Below are 21,457 nucleotides of genomic sequence, written 5' to 3'. Positions count from 1 at the left end.
TTTATTATAAATTAATATACTATTATATTTTTTATATATACAAGTTAAGAGTAACAAGTATCGATAGGAGATTATCGAATTTATAACTAATAAAACATTTCGCCTTAATCAAAGAAAATAAAGATTTTGCTATACCATTTTTTATACTTTCAATAAATAATTTATTATTAAATTTTTATTATTTCATTTATTTTTTAAAATTATTAAAAATATTTTTCTAATAATTATAAGCGTACATAAACAAGTAGTAAATGTAAAATGAAAATAATAAAGGTAATGTAATGCATTTGCATTACACTGATTTACGATATATATTCCGCGATATCCTTTATTATATTTAAAATTAATAATATTGATATACTAATAATAGATATATTCAAGCTATTAATATATAAAATTTTATATTAAATATGATATTAATAATTGTTTATTTAATTTTTTTGTATATATAAAAATAATTTACTCTTATTTAAAAAATTTGATGGCTCTCTTAAAAAGAGAGCCGTTTTTATATGTTGATGTATTTTTATGTTATCAATTAAATAATATTTTCGATTTATTTATTTTGAACTTGTATATTTTGTAACAGCTTTAGTACCTTCACTAACAGCGTGCTTTGCCAATTCACCAGGTAATAATAATCGAACTGCGGTTTGAATTTCCCGACTTGTGATTGTTGAACGTTTATTATAATGTGCTAAACGTGATGCTTCAGCAGCAATACGTTCAAAAATATCATTAACAAAACTGTTCATGATACTCATAGCTTTACTAGAGATACCAGTATCAGGATGCACTTGTTTTAATACTTTGTAAATGTAAATTGCATATGATTCCTTGCGCTTCCTCTTCTTTTTCTTATCACTCTTTGATATATTTTTTTGAGCTTTGCCAGCTTTTTTTGCTGCTTTTCCACTTGTTTTTGGTGGCATTGTTACAAACAATTAATATACACAGATAGTTACAGAACACCAGTCAGTATATGTATGAGCGTGTCGTGTATACAACTAGCGTATTATATACGCGAAGATGGATATAACAATAAAAATGAATACTACTCTCTGATTGGCTGAAAATAATACTATAAGGTGATTGGTTTATTTTTAAAGTTTTATATTTTATAAATATTATAAATTAAAATACCCAAATAACATTTTAAACATTTATGTTACAATCCCCGTAACGTACACATCTGTGTGATTATATTTACAAAAAAAAATATTAATTAAATAAATTTATTCGCTATGTCTGGACGAGGTAAAGGTGGTAAAGTAAAGGGAAAGGCAAAGTCAAGATCAAGCCGAGCAGGATTACAATTTCCTGTTGGAAGAATTCACAGATTATTACGAAAAGGAAATTATGCTGAACGAGTAGGTGCTGGTGCCCCAGTATATTTGGCTGCTGTTATGGAATATTTGGCTGCAGAAGTTCTCGAGTTAGCTGGTAATGCTGCCCGTGATAACAAAAAAACACGTATCATTCCACGTCATTTACAATTGGCAATTCGTAATGATGAAGAATTAAATAAATTATTATCTGGTGTAACAATTGCTCAAGGTGGTGTATTACCAAACATTCAAGCAGTGTTATTACCAAAGAAAACTGAAAAGAAAGCATAAATTAAAAACATTGCATTAATTTTTATAATAATAATACATCGATCATAGGCCTTTTAATAAAAGGCCACAAATTTATTTAAAATAAGAGTAAAAATTATTTTTATAAATAATATATTATAATATTTTTTTAAAGAATCAATTTAAATAATTATAAATTAATGATTCTTTTTTTTTTTTTTTCTTTTTTATATGTTATTATGGAAATAATTCATCATATTATGATGACATTTAGGTAACATATTATAAGAATATTCATAAAATATTATCAAAATAATATTGTATTATGATGATATTTAGACAAAATATTATAAGAATATACACAAAATATTATCAAAATAATATCATTAGATAACAAAACTGTTCATGATACTCATACCTTTACTAGAGATAAAAGTATCAGGATGCACTTGTATTAATACATATTATCACAACATCACAAAATATTTTTTAAAAGGAAAAATTTTTTAAAAATTATTATAAAATTTGATTGAATTAAATTTCAATTTATTTTTTTAATAATTAAAGAAAAAAAAAAGCATATAAACTTTCTATTGAAAATGTTATTTTCAACTAGATGGCCAAGTGAACTTTGTTACACAAACAATATATGACGTATTCGTTATTTAAATAATCAGTATCCTTTGATATTATATCAATACGTTACTCTCTTCTTTTGATACATATTAATAAAATTTCAATTTATAAGATTTTATGTCAATTATATAAATAATATTATAAATTTTCTAAATACATAAGTTAAGTAACAAAAAATTTGAATAACAAGATAAATTTATATATTATGTTTTAATACTCGATACTATAATATATCGCATCCGTTACCAATTATTCGGTATCCTTTGATTTATACACAGAATGAACCAAAAATATGTATCAAATTTATTTTATTTATTTATATATTTAATATTATTATTATTATTTTATATTACAAAGTTTCTTAACGAAGCTTACAATGATTTCTCATATCGTACTTAACAAAATTATTTAGATCATATAAAATTTAAATTGTTAAAAAATTTTTATATTTATTATTATTATTTATTTTTATTAAAATTACATAACATAAAATTAATAATATTTTAATAATTATATAAATTAATTCTTATTTAAAATAATCTTATATTAATCTCAACAAATACTCTAATAATATATTTTGTCATAAATTTTTTTATATTTAAAATAAATATTATAATATATAAATACTTATATCAGTATAAAATTTCTTTATATAATTATGAAAAAATTAATTTAATAGTTAATTATTGATATTAATGCATAAATAAAAGTATTTTCTAATGAAATATATTTTGTCAATGTTCGATTAACACATTTCATAATAATACGTTTTCATTATTGACAAAAAAAGTTTTTCTAAAAATGAAATCTTATACTATAATATATATATTTATATATTAAATTTTTTAATTATTTATATACTAATAATTTATAATAAATCGATATTAAATAAAAAATAAAAATATATACTTTTTAAGTTTACCTTAAAAATATTATTGTTTTGTATGATTGAAATAATTAATATTAAACTATGTTTATTAATAATTGTTAATAAAAAAATTAAATATATTTTAATTTATAAAATAAATATTATTATTAAATTTATAATTTATTATTTTATATATTATAGAAATTGAAAAAATAAATCATGTTTACTACGACAGTAAATTAGAAATACTATTTAATTTTTATGTGTTTTCTACATGGTACTTTGACTTACATAGGGACTTATATTATTGTGAATAATGATATAATTGAAAACCTTTATTTTTTATTTGATAGAATTATTATATTTTATCATTTAAATATTTATAATAAATACATTATTTTTATAAAGTAAAAAATATGGCCGAAGAAAATTCTACAGCTGTTGCAGCAACTGCGGTTACTGCTGCTTCTACAACACCAACAAAAAAAGCAACAGCTTCTGGTGCTAAACGTACAAAACAACATTCAAAACCAACACATCCACGTACATCAGAAATGGTTGTTAACGCAATTAAAAATTTAAAAGAACGTGGTGGTTCATCATTACAAGCAATTAAAAAATATTTAGCTGCAAATTATAAAGTGGATTCTGATAAAATTTCACCATTTATTAAAAAATATTTAAAAGCTGCTGTAACTGAGGGAGCCTTGGTACAAACTAAAGGTAAAGGTGCATCTGGTTCATTCAAATTGGCTGCTTCCGCTTCATCTAATTCTTCAGCTAAATCAAAAGTATCCAAAAAAGAAAGTGGAGCAAAAGGTTCAGCAAAGAGTGCTAAAAGTAAACGGGCACCAAAAGAAAAGAAAGCCACAACTACATCATTGGCAGCCAAAAAGCCTAAAGCAAAAAAAGCGACTCCATCATCATCAACTGCTGCTAAAAAAGTTACTGCAAAATCATCAGCGGCATCAAAAAAAGCACCAGTTAAAGCAAAACCAGCAAAAAGTACAAAATCCGCTGCCAAAAGTAGCCCTGCTCGTAAACCGAAAGCACCAAAAGCTAAGAAAGCTTCTGTTGCCAAATCATCTCCTACAAAAATTAAAAAAGCAGCACCAAAAAAGAAATTATCTGTTACTTTAATAATATATTGAAATATTTCATTATTTTTGCTAAAAAATGAAAATAACATAGGCCTTAATACAGGCCACAAATTAATATTTGATAAGAGTAAATTATTTTTTGTATAAATATTTTATAAAATAATAGTTTAGAAACATTTGCCACAGTCAGTACCACGGATGGGTGGCCACTTGAGAATACTGTGTGCGGTTGCATTTTTATTTAAAATATATGGTATAATAAATAAGTATATATTTAAATTGATTACTTCATTGAAAATTTTAATAATATACTTTAATATTAATGATATTTATGAAAAATATATATTTGTAAAAATTTTCATTTATTACTGGCAACAGCCATACCACGTTGAAAACACCGGTTCTCGTCCGATCACCGAAGTTAAGCAACATTGGGCACAGTCAGTACTTGGATGGGTGACCGCTTGGGAACACTGTGTGCGGTTGCCTTTTTATATTAAAAATATAAATTATTTTTCTTCTTTTCTTTTTTTTTACACACCATATATAAATATATGTTATTTAGAAATGTAAACCTTTTATATTATTCATCAACAAATAAATATTATTTTTTGTATAAAATTTTATTGCATTTATAACTCATATCATGGTTACTTTAAAGCGAGAAGTTTTTTTAATATTTCAAATGAATATAAAATAATATAAATTTTATGAAATTTATTTATTTTTAGAAATAGCAATCGCTTATAATTATAACAAAATTTTAATAATGTTTAATTTTATTTCAATAATTTATATTTATATATATATATATATATATATATATATATATATATATATATATATATATTTTTTAATAAAAATAATATACTCTTATTTAATAATATATGTTGGTCCTATATATAGGACCGAAAATATTTCTTATTTGTTTTTTTTTTTTTAAATTGTCATTTAAAACGCTTATGCACGTTCTCCACGAATACGTCTTGCCAATTGTATATCCTTAGGCATAATTGTAACACGCTTTGCATGAATTGCGCATAAATTGGTATCTTCAAATAAACCTACTAAATAGGCTTCACTAGCTTCTTGTAATGCCATAACAGCTGAACTTTGAAAACGTAAATCGGTTTTAAAATCTTGTGCAATTTCACGTACTAAACGTTGGAATGGTAATTTACGAATTAACAATTCAGTACTTTTTTGATAACGACGAATTTCTCGTAAAGCTACTGTACCAGGACGATATCTGTGTGGTTTTTTTACTCCACCAGTTGCTGGTGCACTTTTACGTGCAGCTTTCGTTGCTAATTGTTTTCTTGGTGCTTTACCACCAGTTGATTTACGTGCAGTTTGCTTGGTTCTAGCCATTTTCAAATAATAATGTTTTTACAAAAAAACACACAATTTTAAAAATTATATTCGACAATTTGATACTACAAAGTCAAATGTTTAAATGCGAAATAAATGTGTTGTATTTATATTTATATGAAATTTCAAAATTTTTGTTGTCATATCCTATTGGATAGCTATCAGAGTATGGACTAATCAAATTGTATAGGCGTGGCTTAAAAAATCTTTAATGCTTTATATAAAAAGGCACAATTGTACCGGCGCTCACATACATTACAATACTTGTGAGGTTAACACACGTGTTATCCGTTCGTTAAAATATTGTAAATAATTTTTTATTAAAATGACTGGCAGAGGAAAAGGTGGAAAGGGTCTTGGAAAAGGGGGTGCAAAACGTCATAGAAAAGTTTTGCGTGATAATATCCAAGGTATTACAAAACCTGCAATTCGTCGTTTAGCACGACGAGGTGGAGTAAAACGTATCTCTGGTTTAATTTATGAAGAAACACGTGGTGTACTTAAAGTATTCCTTGAAAATGTTATTCGGGATGCTGTTACATATACTGAACACGCAAAACGTAAAACAGTTACAGCTATGGATGTTGTATATGCATTAAAACGACAAGGTCGTACTTTGTATGGTTTTGGAGGTTAAGAAAATATAATAATTTACTTAAAATATTTAGTAAATTTATTAAAGAATATTTAATACATCCGATAAATTTAAACAGGCTTTCCTTTTTGGGAAGCCACTAATTTTATTTATATAAGAGTAAATAAATTTGTTAATAAATATAACATATTATATAATTTGTTTACAACAAATTATTTTGTTTATAACATACATTACCAAATATTTTTATTTTTTTTTTTTATTGTAATATATCTGCAATAATAAATTATAATTTGTATATTATCTATTTTATTTTACAATAACTTATTGAATTTTTGAAAAAATTTTATTATAAATTAATATACTATTATATTTTTTATATATACAAGTTAAGAGTAACAAGTATCGATAGGAGATTATCGAATTTATAACTAATAAAACATTTCGCCTTAATCAAAGAAAATAAAGATTTTGCTATACCATTTTTTATACTTTCAATAAATAATTTATTATTAAATTTTTATTATTTCATTTATTTTTTAAAATTATTAAAAATATTTTTCTAATAATTATAAGCGTACATAAACAAGTAGTAAATGTAAAATGAAAATAATAAAGGTAATGTAATGCATTTGCATTACACTGATTTACGATATATATTCCGCGATATCCTTTATTATATTTAAAATTAATAATATTGATATACTAATAATAGATATATTCAAGCTATTAATATATAAAATTTTATATTAAATATGATATTAATAATTGTTTATTTAATTTTTTTGTATATATAAAAATAATTTACTCTTATTTAAAAAATTTGATGGCTCTCTTAAAAAGAGAGCCATTTTTATATGTTGATGTATTTTTATGTTATCAATTAAATAATATTTTCGATTTATTTATTTTGAACTTGTATATTTTGTAACAGCTTTAGTACCTTCACTAACAGCGTGCTTTGCCAATTCACCAGGTAATAATAATCGAACTGCGGTTTGAATTTCCCGACTTGTGATTGTTGAACGTTTATTATAATGTGCTAAACGTGATGCTTCAGCAGCAATACGTTCAAAAATATCATTAACAAAACTGTTCATGATACTCATAGCTTTACTAGAGATACCAGTATCAGGATGCACTTGTTTTAATACTTTGTAAATGTAAATTGCATATGATTCCTTGCGCTTCCTCTTCTTTTTCTTATCACTCTTTGATATATTTTTTTGAGCTTTGCCAGCTTTTTTTGCTGCTTTTCCACTTGTTTTTGGTGGCATTGTTACAAACAATTAATATACACAGATAGTTACAGAACACCAGTCAGTATATGTATGAGCGTGTCGTGTATACAACTAGCGTATTATATACGCGAAGATGGATATAACAATAAAAATGAATACTACTCTCTGATTGGCTGAAAATAATACTATAAGGTGATTGGTTTATTTTTAAAGTTTTATATTTTATAAATATTATAAATTAAAATACCCAAATAACATTTTAAACATTTATGTTACAATCCCCGTAACGTACACATCTGTGTGATTATATTTACAAAAAAAAATATTAATTAAATAAATTTATTCGCTATGTCTGGACGAGGTAAAGGTGGTAAAGTAAAGGGAAAGGCAAAGTCAAGATCAAGCCGAGCAGGATTACAATTTCCTGTTGGAAGAATTCACAGATTATTACGAAAAGGAAATTATGCTGAACGAGTAGGTGCTGGTGCCCCAGTATATTTGGCTGCTGTTATGGAATATTTGGCTGCAGAAGTTCTCGAGTTAGCTGGTAATGCTGCCCGTGATAACAAAAAAACACGTATCATTCCACGTCATTTACAATTGGCAATTCGTAATGATGAAGAATTAAATAAATTATTATCTGGTGTAACAATTGCTCAAGGTAGTGTATTACCAAACATTCAAGCAGTGTTATTACCAAAGAAAACTGAAAAGAAAGCATAAATTAAAAACATTGCATTAATTTTTATAATAATAATACATCGATCATAGGCCTTTTAATAAAAGGCCACAAATTTATTTAAAATAAGAGTAAAAATTATTTTTATAAATAATATATTATAATATTTTTTTAAAGAATCAATTTAAATAATTATAAATTAATGATTCTTTTTTTTTTTTTTCTTTTTTATATGTTATTATGGAAATAATTCATCATATTATGATGACATTTAGGTAACATATTATAAGAATATTCATAAAATATTATCAAAATAATATTGTATTATGATGATATTTAGACAAAATATTATAAGAATATACACAAAATATTATCAAAATAATATCATTAGATAACAAAACTGTTCATGATACTCATACCTTTACTAGAGATAAAAGTATCAGGATGCACTTGTATTAATACATATTATCACAACATCACAAAATATTTTTTAAAAGGAAAAATTTTTTAAAAATTATTATAAAATTTGATTGAATTAAATTTCAATTTATTTTTTTAATAATTAAAGAAAAAAAAAAGCATATAAACTTTCTATTGAAAATGTTATTTTCAACTAGATGGCCAAGTGAACTTTGTTACACAAACAATATATGACGTATTCGTTATTTAAATAATCAGTATCCTTTGATATTATATCAATACGTTACTCTCTTCTTTTGATACATATTAATAAAATTTCAATTTATAAGATTTTATGTCAATTATATAAATAATATTATAAATTTTCTAAATACATAAGTTAAGTAACAAAAAATTTGAATAACAAGATAAATTTATATATTATGTTTTAATACTCGATACTATAATATATCGCATCCGTTACCAATTATTCGGTATCCTTTGATTTATACACAGAATGAACCAAAAATATGTATCAAATTTATTTTATTTATTTATATATTTAATATTATTATTATTATTTTATATTACAAAGTTTCTTAACGAAGCTTACAATGATTTCTCATATCGTACTTAACAAAATTATTTAGATCATATAAAATTTAAATTGTTAAAAAATTTTTATATTTATTATTATTATTTATTTTTATTAAAATTACATAACATAAAATTAATAATATTTTAATAATTATATAAATTAATTCTTATTTAAAATAATCTTATATTAATCTCAACAAATACTCTAATAATATATTTTGTCATAAATTTTTTTATATTTAAAATAAATATTATAATATATAAATACTTATATCAGTATAAAATTTCTTTATATAATTATGAAAAAATTAATTTAATAGTTAATTATTGATATTAATGCATAAATAAAAGTATTTTCTAATGAAATATATTTTGTCAATGTTCGATTAACACATTTCATAATAATACGTTTTCATTATTGACAAAAAAAGTTTTTCTAAAAATGAAATCTTATACTATAATATATATATTTATATATTAAATTTTTTAATTATTTATATACTAATAATTTATAATAAATCGATATTAAATAAAAAATAAAAATATATACTTTTTAAGTTTACCTTAAAAATATTATTGTTTTGTATGATTGAAATAATTAATATTAAACTATGTTTATTAATAATTGTTAATAAAAAAATTAAATATATTTTAATTTATAAAATAAATATTATTATTAAATTTATAATTTATTATTTTATATATTATAGAAATTGAAAAAATAAATCATGTTTACTACGACAGTAAATTAGAAATACTATTTAATTTTTATGTGTTTTCTACATGGTACTTTGACTTACATAGGGACTTATATTATTGTGAATAATGATATAATTGAAAACCTTTATTTTTTATTTGATAGAATTATTATATTTTATCATTTAAATATTTATAATAAATACATTATTTTTATAAAGTAAAAAATATGGCCGAAGAAAATTCTACAGCTGTTGCAGCAACTGCGGTTACTGCTGCTTCTACAACACCAACAAAAAAAGCAACAGCTTCTGGTGCTAAACGTACAAAACAACATTCAAAACCAACACATCCACGTACATCAGAAATGGTTGTTAACGCAATTAAAAATTTAAAAGAACGTGGTGGTTCATCATTACAAGCAATTAAAAAATATTTAGCTGCAAATTATAAAGTGGATTCTGATAAAATTTCACCATTTATTAAAAAATATTTAAAAGCTGCTGTAACTGAGGGAGCCTTGGTACAAACTAAAGGTAAAGGTGCATCTGGTTCATTCAAATTGGCTGCTTCCGCTTCATCTAATTCTTCAGCTAAATCAAAAGTATCCAAAAAAGAAAGTGGAGCAAAAGGTTCAGCAAAGAGTGCTAAAAGTAAACGGGCACCAAAAGAAAAGAAAGCCACAACTACATCATTGGCAGCCAAAAAGCCTAAAGCAAAAAAAGCGACTCCATCATCATCAACTGCTGCTAAAAAAGTTACTGCAAAATCATCAGCGGCATCAAAAAAAGCACCAGTTAAAGCAAAACCAGCAAAAAGTACAAAATCCGCTGCCAAAAGTAGCCCTGCTCGTAAACCGAAAGCACCAAAAGCTAAGAAAGCTTCTGTTGCCAAATCATCTCCTACAAAAATTAAAAAAGCAGCACCAAAAAAGAAATGATCTGTTACTTTAATAATATATTGAAATATTTCATTATTTTTGCTAAAAAATGAAAATAACATAGGCCTTAATACAGGCCACAAATTAATATTTGATAAGAGTAAATTATTTTTTGTATAAATATTTTATAAAATAATAGTTTAGAAACATTTGCCACAGTCAGTACCACGGATGGGTGGCCACTTGAGAATACTGTGTGCGGTTGCATTTTTATTTAAAATATATGGTATAATAAATAAGTATATATTTAAATTGATTACTTCATTGAAAATTTTAATAATATACTTTAATATTAATGATATTTATGAAAAATATATATTTGTAAAAATTTTCATTTATTACTGGCAACAGCCATACCACGTTGAAAACACCGGTTCTCGTCCGATCACCGAAGTTAAGCAACATTGGGCACAGTCAGTACTTGGATGGGTGACCGCTTGGGAACACTGTGTGCGGTTGCCTTTTTATATTAAAAATATAAATTATTTTTCTTCTTTTCTTTTTTTTTACACACCATATATAAATATATGTTATTTAGAAATGTAAACCTTTTATATTATTCATCAACAAATAAATATTATTTTTTGTATAAAATTTTATTGCATTTATAACTCATATCATGGTTACTTTAAAGCGAGAAGTTTTTTTAATATTTCAAATGAATATAAAATAATATAAATTTTATGAAATTTATTTATTTTTAGAAATAGCAATCGCTTATAATTATAACAAAATTTTAATAATGTTTAATTTTATTTCAATAATTTATATTTATATATATATATATATATATATATATATATATATATATATATATATTTTTTAATAAAAATAATATACTCTTATTTAATAATATATGTTGGTCCTATATATAGGACCGAAAATATTTCTTATTTGTTTTTTTTTTTTTAAATTGTTATTTAAAACGCTTATGCACGTTCTCCACGAATACGTCTTGCCAATTGTATATCCTTAGGCATAATTGTAACACGCTTTGCATGAATTGCGCATAAATTGGTATCTTCAAATAAACCTACTAAATAGGCTTCACTAGCTTCTTGTAATGCCATAACAGCTGAACTTTGAAAACGTAAATCGGTTTTAAAATCTTGTGCAATTTCACGTACTAAACGTTGGAATGGTAATTTACGAATTAACAATTCAGTACTTTTTTGATAACGACGAATTTCTCGTAAAGCTACTGTACCAGGACGATATCTGTGTGGTTTTTTTACTCCACCAGTTGCTGGTGCACTTTTACGTGCAGCTTTCGTTGCTAATTGTTTTCTTGGTGCTTTACCACCAGTTGATTTACGTGCAGTTTGCTTGGTTCTAGCCATTTTCAAATAATAATGTTTTTACAAAAAAACACACAATTTTAAAAATTATATTCGACAATTTGATACTACAAAGTCAAATGTTTAAATGCGAAATAAATGTGTTGTATTTATATTTATATGAAATTTCAAAATTTTTGTTGTCATATCCTATTGGATAGCTATCAGAGTATGGACTAATCAAATTGTATAGGCGTGGCTTAAAAAATCTTTAATGCTTTATATAAAAAGGCACAATTGTACCGGCGCTCACATACATTACAATACTTGTGAGGTTAACACACGTGTTATCCGTTCGTTAAAATATTGTAAATAATTTTTTATTAAAATGACTGGCAGAGGAAAAGGTGGAAAGGGTCTTGGAAAAGGGGGTGCAAAACGTCATAGAAAAGTTTTGCGTGATAATATCCAAGGTATTACAAAACCTGCAATTCGTCGTTTAGCACGACGAGGTGGAGTAAAACGTATCTCTGGTTTAATTTATGAAGAAACACGTGGTGTACTTAAAGTATTCCTTGAAAATGTTATTCGGGATGCTGTTACATATACTGAACACGCAAAACGTAAAACAGTTACAGCTATGGATGTTGTATATGCATTAAAACGACAAGGTCGTACTTTGTATGGTTTTGGAGGTTAAGAAAATATAATAATTTACTTAAAATATTTAGTAAATTTATTAAAGAATATTTAATACATCCGATAAATTTAAACAGGCTTTCCTTTTTGGGAAGCCACTAATTTTATTTATATAAGAGTAAATAAATTTGTTAATAAATATAACATATTATATAATTTGTTTACAACAAATTATTTTGTTTATAACATACATTACCAAATATTTTTATTTTTTTTTTTTATTGTAATATATCTGCAATAATAAATTATAATTTGTATATTATCTATTTTATTTTACAATAACTTATTGAATTTTTGAAAAAATTTTATTATAAATTAATATACTATTATATTTTTTATATATACAAGTTAAGAGTAACAAGTATCGATAGGAGATTATCGAATTTATAACTAATAAAACATTTCGCCTTAATCAAAGAAAATAAAGATTTTGCTATACCATTTTTTATACTTTCAATAAATAATTTATTATTAAATTTTTATTATTTCATTTATTTTTTAAAATTATTAAAAATATTTTTCTAATAATTATAAGCGTACATAAACAAGTAGTAAATGTAAAATGAAAATAATAAAGGTAATGTAATGCAAATGCATTACATTGATTTACGATATATATTCCGCGATATCCTTTATTATATTTAAAATTAATAATATTGATATACTAATAATAGATATATTCAAGCTATTAATATATAAAATTTTATATTAAATATGATATTAATAATTGTTTATTTAATTTTTTTGTATATATAAAAATAATTTACTCTTATTTAAAAAATTTGATGGCTCTCTTAAAAAGAGAGCCGTTTTTATATGTTGATGTATTTTTATGTTATCAATTAAATAATATTTTCGATTTATTTATTTTGAACTTGTATATTTTGTAACAGCTTTAGTACCTTCACTAACAGCGTGCTTTGCCAATTCACCAGGTAATAATAATCGAACTGCGGTTTGAATTTCCCGACTTGTGATTGTTGAACGTTTATTATAATGTGCTAAACGTGATGCTTCAGCAGCAATACGTTCAAAAATATCATTAACAAAACTGTTCATGATACTCATAGCTTTACTAGAGATACCAGTATCAGGATGCACTTGTTTTAATACTTTGTAAATGTAAATTGCATATGATTCCTTGCGCTTCCTCTTCTTTTTCTTATCACTCTTTGATATATTTTTTTGAGCTTTGCCAGCTTTTTTTGCTGCTTTTCCACTTGTTTTTGGTGGCATTGTTACAAACAATTAATATACACAGATAGTTACAGAACACCAGTCAGTATATGTATGAGCGTGTCGTGTATACAACTAGCGTATTATATACGCGAAGATGGATATAACAATAAAAATGAATACTACTCTCTGATTGGCTGAAAATAATACTATAAGGTGATTGGTTTATTTTTAAAGTTTTATATTTTATAAATATTATAAATTAAAATACCCAAATAACATTTTAAACATTTATGTTACAATCCCCGTAACGTACACATCTGTGTGATTATATTTACAAAAAAAAATATTAATTAAATAAATTTATTCGCTATGTCTGGACGAGGTAAAGGTGGTAAAGTAAAGGGAAAGGCAAAGTCAAGATCAAGCCGAGCAGGATTACAATTTCCTGTTGGAAGAATTCACAGATTATTACGAAAAGGAAATTATGCTGAACGAGTAGGTGCTGGTGCCCCAGTATATTTGGCTGCTGTTATGGAATATTTGGCTGCAGAAGTTCTCGAGTTAGCTGGTAATGCTGCCCGTGATAACAAAAAAACACGTATCATTCCACGTCATTTACAATTGGCAATTCGTAATGATGAAGAATTAAATAAATTATTATCTGGTGTAACAATTGCTCAAGGTGGTGTATTACCAAACATTCAAGCAGTGTTATTACCAAAGAAAACTGAAAAGAAAGCATAAATTAAAAACATTGCATTAATTTTTATAATAATAATACATCGATCATAGGCCTTTTAATAAAAGGCCACAAATTTATTTAAAATAAGAGTAAAAATTATTTTTATAAATAATATATTATAATATTTTTTTAAAGAATCAATTTAAATAATTATAAATTAATGATTCTTTTTTTTTTTTTTCTTTTTTATATGTTATTATGGAAATAATTCATCATATTATGATGACATTTAGGTAACATATTATAAGAATATTCATAAAATATTATCAAAATAATATTGTATTATGATGATATTTAGACAAAATATTATAAGAATATACACAAAATATTATCAAAATAATATCATTAGATAACAAAACTGTTCATGATACTCATACCTTTACTAGAGATAAAAGTATCAGGATGCACTTGTATTAATACATATTATCACAACATCACAAAATATTTTTTAAAAGGAAAAATTTTTAAAAATTATTATAAAATTTGATTGAATTAAATTTCAATTTATTTTTTTAATAATTAAAGAAAAAAAAAAGCATATAAACTTTCTATTGAAAATGTTATTTTCAACTAGATGGCCAAGTGAACTTTGTTACACAAACAATATATGACGTATTCGTTATTTAAATAATCAGTATCCTTTGATATTATATCAATACGTTACTCTCTTCTTTTGATACATATTAATAAAATTTCAATTTATAAGATTTTATGTCAATTATATAAATAATATTATAAATTTTCTAAATACATAAGTTAAGTAACAAAAAATTTGAATAACAAGATAAATTTATATATTATGTTTTAATACTCGATACTATAATATATCGCATCCGTTACCAATTATTCGGTATCCTTTGATTTATACACAGAATGAACCAAAAATATGTATCAAATTTATTTTATTTATTTATATATTTAATATTATTATTATTATTTTATATTACAAAGTTTCTTAACGAAGCTTACAATGATTTCTCATATCGTACTTAACAAAATTATTTAGATCATATAAAATTTAAATTGTTAAAAAATTTTTATATTTATTATTATTATTTATTTTTATTAAAATTACATAACATAAAATTAATAATATTTTAATAATTATATAAATTAATTCTTATTTAAAATAATCTTATATTAATCTCAACAAATACTCTAATAATATATTTTGTCATAAATTTTTTTATATTTAAAATAAATATTATAATATATAAATACTTATATCAGTATAAAATTTCTTTATATAATTATGAAAAAATTAATTTAATAGTTAATTATTGATATTAATGCATAAATAAAAGTATTTTCTAATGAAATATATTTTGTCAATGTTCGATTAACACATTTCATAATAATACGTTTTCATTATTGACAAAAAAAGTTTTTCTAAAAATGAAATCTTATACTATAATATATATATTTATATATTAAATTTTTTAATTATTTATATACTAATAATTTATAATAAATCGATATTAAATAAAAAATAAAAATATATACTTTTTAAGTTTACCTTAAAAATATTATTGTTTTGTATGATTGAAATAATTAATATTAAACTATGTTTATTAATAATTGTTAATAAAAAAATTAAATATATTTTAATTTATAAAATAAATATTATTATTAAATTTATAATTTATTATTTTATATATTATAGAAATTGAAAAAATAAATCATGTTTACTACGACAGTAAATTAGAAATACTATTTAATTTTTATGTGTTTTCTACATGGTACTTTGACTTACATAGGGACTTATATTATTGTGAATAATGATATAATTGAAAACCTTTATTTTTTATTTGATAGAATTATTATATTTTATCATTTAAATATTTATAATAAATACATTATTTTTATAAAGTAAAAAATATGGCCGAAGAAAATTCTACAGCTGTTGCAGCAACTGCGGTTACTGCTGCTTCTACAACACCAACAAAAAAAGCAACAGCTTCTGGTGCTAAACGTACAAAACAACATTCAAAACCAACACATCCACGTACATCAGAAATGGTTGTTAACGCAATTAAAAATTTAAAAGAACGTGGTGGTTCATCATTACAAGCAATTAAAAAATATTTAGCTGCAAATTATAAAGTGGATTCTGATAAAATTTCACCATTTATTAAAAAATATTTAAAAGCTGCTGTAACTGAGGGAGCCTTGGTACAAACTAAAGGTAAAGGTGCATCTGGTTCATTCAAATTGGCTGCTTCCGCTTCATCTAATTCTTCAGCTAAATCAAAAGTATCCAAAAAAGAAAGTGGAGCAAAAGGTTCAGCAAAGAGTGCTAAAAGTAAACGGGCACCAAAAGAAAAGAAAGCCACAACTACATCATTGGCAGCCAAAAAGCCTAAAGCAAAAAAAGCGACTCCATCATCATCAACTGCTGCTAAAAAAGTTACTGCAAAATCATCAGCGGCATCAAAAAAAGCACCAGTTAAAGCAAAACCAGCAAAAAGTACAAAATCCGCTGCCAAAAGTAGCCCTGCTCGTAAACCGAAAGCACCAAAAGCTAAGAAAGCTTCTGTTGCCAAATCATCTCCTACAAAAATTAAAAAAGCAGCACCAAAAAAGAAATGATCTGTTACTTTAATAATATATTGAAATATTTCATTATTTTTGCTAAAAAATGAAAATAACATAGGCCTTAATACAGGCCACAAATTAATATTTGATAAGAGTAAATTATTTTTTGTATAAATATTTTATAAAATAATAGTTTAGAAACATTTGCCACAGTCAGTACCACGGATGGGTGGCCACTTGAGAATACTGTGTGCGGTTGCCTTTTTATTTAAAATATATGGTATAATAAATAAGTATATATTTAAATTGATTACTTCATTGAAAATTTTAATAATATACTTTAATATTAATGATATTTATGAAAAATATATATTTGTAAAAATTTTCATTTATTACTGGCAACAGCCATACCACGTTGAAAACACCGGTTCTCGTCCGATCACCGAAGTTAAGCAACATTGGGCACAGTCAGTACTTGGATGGGTGACCGCTTGGGAACACTGTGTGCGGTTGCCTTTTTATATTAAAAATATAAATTATTTTTCTTCTTTTCTTTTTTTTTACACACCATATATAAATATATGTTATTTAGAAATGTAAACCTTTTATATTATTCATCAACAAATAAATATTATTTTTTGTATAAAATTTTATTGCATTTATAACTCATATCATGGTTACTTTAAAGCGAGAAGTTTTTTAATATTTCAAATGAATATAAAATAATATAAATTTTATGAAATTTATTTATTTTTAGAAATAGCAATCGCTTATAATTATAACAAAATTTTAATAATGTTTAATTTTATTTCAATAATTTATATTTATATATATATATATATATATATATATATATATATATATATATATATATTTTTTAATAAAAATAATATACTCTTATTTAATAATATATGTTGGTCCTATATATAGGACCGAAAATATTTCTTATTTGTTTTTTTTTTTTTAAATTGTCATTTAAAACGCTTATGCACGTTCTCCACGAATACGTCTTGCCAATTGTATATCCTTAGGCATAATTGTAACACGCTTTGCATGAATTGCGCATAAATTGGTATCTTCAAATAAACCTACTAAATAGGCTTCACTAGCTTCTTGTAATGCCATAACAGCTGAACTTTGAAAACGTAAATCGGTTTTAAAATCTTGTGCAATTTCACGTACTAAACGTTGGAATGGTAATTTACGAATTAACAATTCAGTACTTTTTTGATAACGACGAATTTCTCGTAAAGCTACTGTACCAGGACGATATCTGTGTGGTTTTTTTACTCCACCAGTTGCTGGTGCACTTTTACGTGCAGCTTTCGTTGCTAATTGTTTTCTTGGTGCTTTACCACCAGTTGATTTACGTGCAGTTTGCTTGGTTCTAGCCATTTTCAAATAATAATGTTTTTACAAAAAAACACACAATTTTAAAAATTATATTCGACAATTTGATACTACAAAGTCAAATGTTTAAATGCGAAATAAATGTGTTGTATTTATATTTATATGAAATTTCAAAATTTTTGTTGTCATATCCTATTGGATAGCTATCAGAGTATGGACTAATCAAATTGTATAGGCGTGGCTTAAAAAATCTTTAATGCTTTATATAAAAAGGCACAATTGTACCGGCGCTCACATACATTACAATACTTGTGAGGTTAACACACGTGTTATCCGTTCGTTAAAATATTGTAAATAATTTTTTATTAAAATGACTGGCAGAGGAAAAGGTGGAAAGGGTCTTGGAAAAGGGGGTGCAAAACGTCATAGAAAAGTTTTGCGTGATAATATCCAAGGTATTACAAAACCTGCAATTCGTCGTTTAGCACGACGAGGTGGAGTAAAACGTATCTCTGGTTTAATTTATGAAGAAACACGTGGTGTACTTAAAGTATTCCTTGAAAATGTTATTCGGGATGCTGTTACATATACTGAACACGCAAAACGTAAAACAGTTACAGCTATGGATGTTGTATATGCATTAAAACGACAAGGTCGTACTTTGTATGGTTTTGGAGGTTAAGAAAATATAATAATTTACTTAAAATATTTAGTAAATTTATTAAAGAATATTTAATACATCCGATAAATTTAAACAGGCTTTCCTTTTTGGGAAGCCACTAATTTTATTTATATAAGAGTAAATAAATTTGTTAATAAATATAACATATTATATAATTTGTTTACAACAAATTATTTTGTTTATAACATACATTACCAAATATTTTTATTTTTTTTTTTTATTGTAATATATCTGCAATAATAAATTATAATTTGTATATTATCTATTTTATTTTACAATAACTTATTGAATTTTTGAAAAAATTTTATTATAAATTAATATACTATTATATTTTTTATATATATAAGTTAAGAGTAACAAGTATCGATAGGAGATTATCGAATTTATAACTAATAAAACATTTCGCCTTAATCAAAGAAAATAAAGATTTTGCTATACCATTTTTTATACTTTCAATAAATAATTTATTATTAAATTTTTATTATTTCATTTATTTTTTAAAATTATTAAAAATATTTTTCTAATAATTATAAGCGTACATAAACAAGTAGTAAATGTAAAATGAAAATAATAAAGGTAATGTAATGCAAATGCATTACATTGATTTACGATATATATTCCGCGATATCCTTTATTATATTTAAAATTAATAATATTGATATACTAATAATAGATATATTCAAGCTATTAATATATAAAATTTTATATTAAATATGATATTAATAATTGTTTATTTAATTTTTTTGTATATATAAAAATAATTTACTCTTATTTAAAAAATTTGATGGCTCTCTTAAAAAGAGAGCCATTTTTATATGTTGATGTATTTTTATGTTATCAATTAAATAATATTTTCGATTTATTTATTTTGAACTTGTATATTTTGTAACAGCTTTAGTACCTTCACTAACAGCGTGCTTTGCCAATTCACCAGGTAATAATAATCGAACTGCGGTTTGAATTTCCCGACTTGTGATTGTTGAACGTTTATTATAATGTGCTAAACGTGATGCTTCAGCAGCAATACGTTCAAAAATATCATTAACAAAACTGTTCATGATACTCATAGCTTTACTAGAGATACCAGTATCAGGATGCACTTGTTTTAATACTTTGTAAATGTAAATTGCATATGATTCCTTGCGCTTCCTCTTCTTTTTCTTATCACTCTTTGATATATTTTTTTGAGCTTTGCCAGCTTTTTTTGCTGCTTTTCCACTTGTTTTTGGTGGCATTGTTACAAACAATTAATATACACAGATAGTTACAGAACACCAGTCAGTATATGTATGAGCGTGTCGTGTATACAACTAGCGTATTATATACGCGAAGATGGATATAACAATAAAAATGAATACTACTCTCTGATTGGCTGAAAATAATACTATAAGGTGATTGGTTTATTTTTAAAGTTTTATATTTTATAAATATTATAAATTAAAATACCCAAATAACATTTTAAACATTTATGTTACAATCCCCGTAACGTACACATCTGTGTGATTATATTTACAAAAAAAAATATTAATTAAATAAATTTATTCGCTATGTCTGGACGAGGTAAAGGTGGTAAAGTAAAGGGAAAGGCAAAGTCAAGATCAAGCCGAGCAGGATTACAATTTCCTGTTGGAAGAATTCACAGATTATTACGAAAAGGAAATTATGCTGAACGAGTAGGTGCTGGTGCCCCAGTATATTTGGCTGCTGTTATGGAATATTTGGCTGCAGAAGTTCTCGAGTTAGCTGGTAATGCTGCCCGTGATAACAAAAAAACACGTATCATTCCACGTCATTTACAATTGGCAATTCGTAATGATGAAGAATTAAATAAATTATTATCTGGTGTAACAATTGCTCAAGGTGGTGTATTACCAAACATTCAAGCAGTGTTATTACCAAAGAAAACTGAAAAGAAAGCATAAATTAAAAACATTGCATTAATTTTTATAATAATAATACATCGATCATAGGCCTTTTAATAAAAGGCCACAAATTTATTTAAAATAAGAGTAAAAATTATTTTTATAAATAATATATTATAATATTTTTTTAAAGAATCAATTTAAATAATTATAAATTAATGATTCTTTTTTTTTTTTTTTTTTTTTATATGTTATTATGGAAATAATTCATCATATTATGATGACATTTAGGTAACATATTATAAGAATATTCATAAAATATTATCAAAATAATATTGTATTATGATGATATTTAGACAAAATATTATAAGAATATACACAAAATATTATCAAAATAATATCATTAGATAACAAAACTGTTCATGATACTCA

At 24.0% G+C, this 21,457-nt stretch overlaps 3 non-coding genes across 3 annotated transcripts; all 3 read left to right on the top strand.

Moving 5' to 3' along the window:
- The first annotated feature begins 4,551 nt into the window (after positions 1 to 4,551).
- On the top strand, positions 4,552 to 4,670 carry LOC123304614. Its single transcript, XR_006536617.1, has one exon. It is a non-coding gene; the product is annotated as a 5S ribosomal RNA (ribosomal RNA).
- Positions 4,671 to 11,042: 6,372 nt separating this feature from the next.
- On the top strand, positions 11,043 to 11,161 carry LOC123304613. The gene has a single exon (XR_006536616.1). It is a non-coding gene; the product is annotated as a 5S ribosomal RNA (ribosomal RNA).
- Positions 11,162 to 17,528: 6,367 nt separating this feature from the next.
- LOC123304612 lies at positions 17,529 to 17,647 on the top strand. The gene has a single exon (XR_006536615.1). It is a non-coding gene; the product is annotated as a 5S ribosomal RNA (ribosomal RNA).
- The last annotated feature ends 3,810 nt before the right edge of the window (positions 17,648 to 21,457 follow it).

Source organism: Chrysoperla carnea, assembly GCF_905475395.1.
Source record: "Chrysoperla carnea chromosome X unlocalized genomic scaffold, inChrCarn1.1 SUPER_X_unloc_70, whole genome shotgun sequence".
Taxonomy (NCBI): domain Eukaryota; kingdom Metazoa; phylum Arthropoda; class Insecta; order Neuroptera; family Chrysopidae; genus Chrysoperla; species Chrysoperla carnea.
Note: the sequence above shows the minus strand (reverse complement) of the source record. Positions and strands in the feature narration are given on the sequence as shown.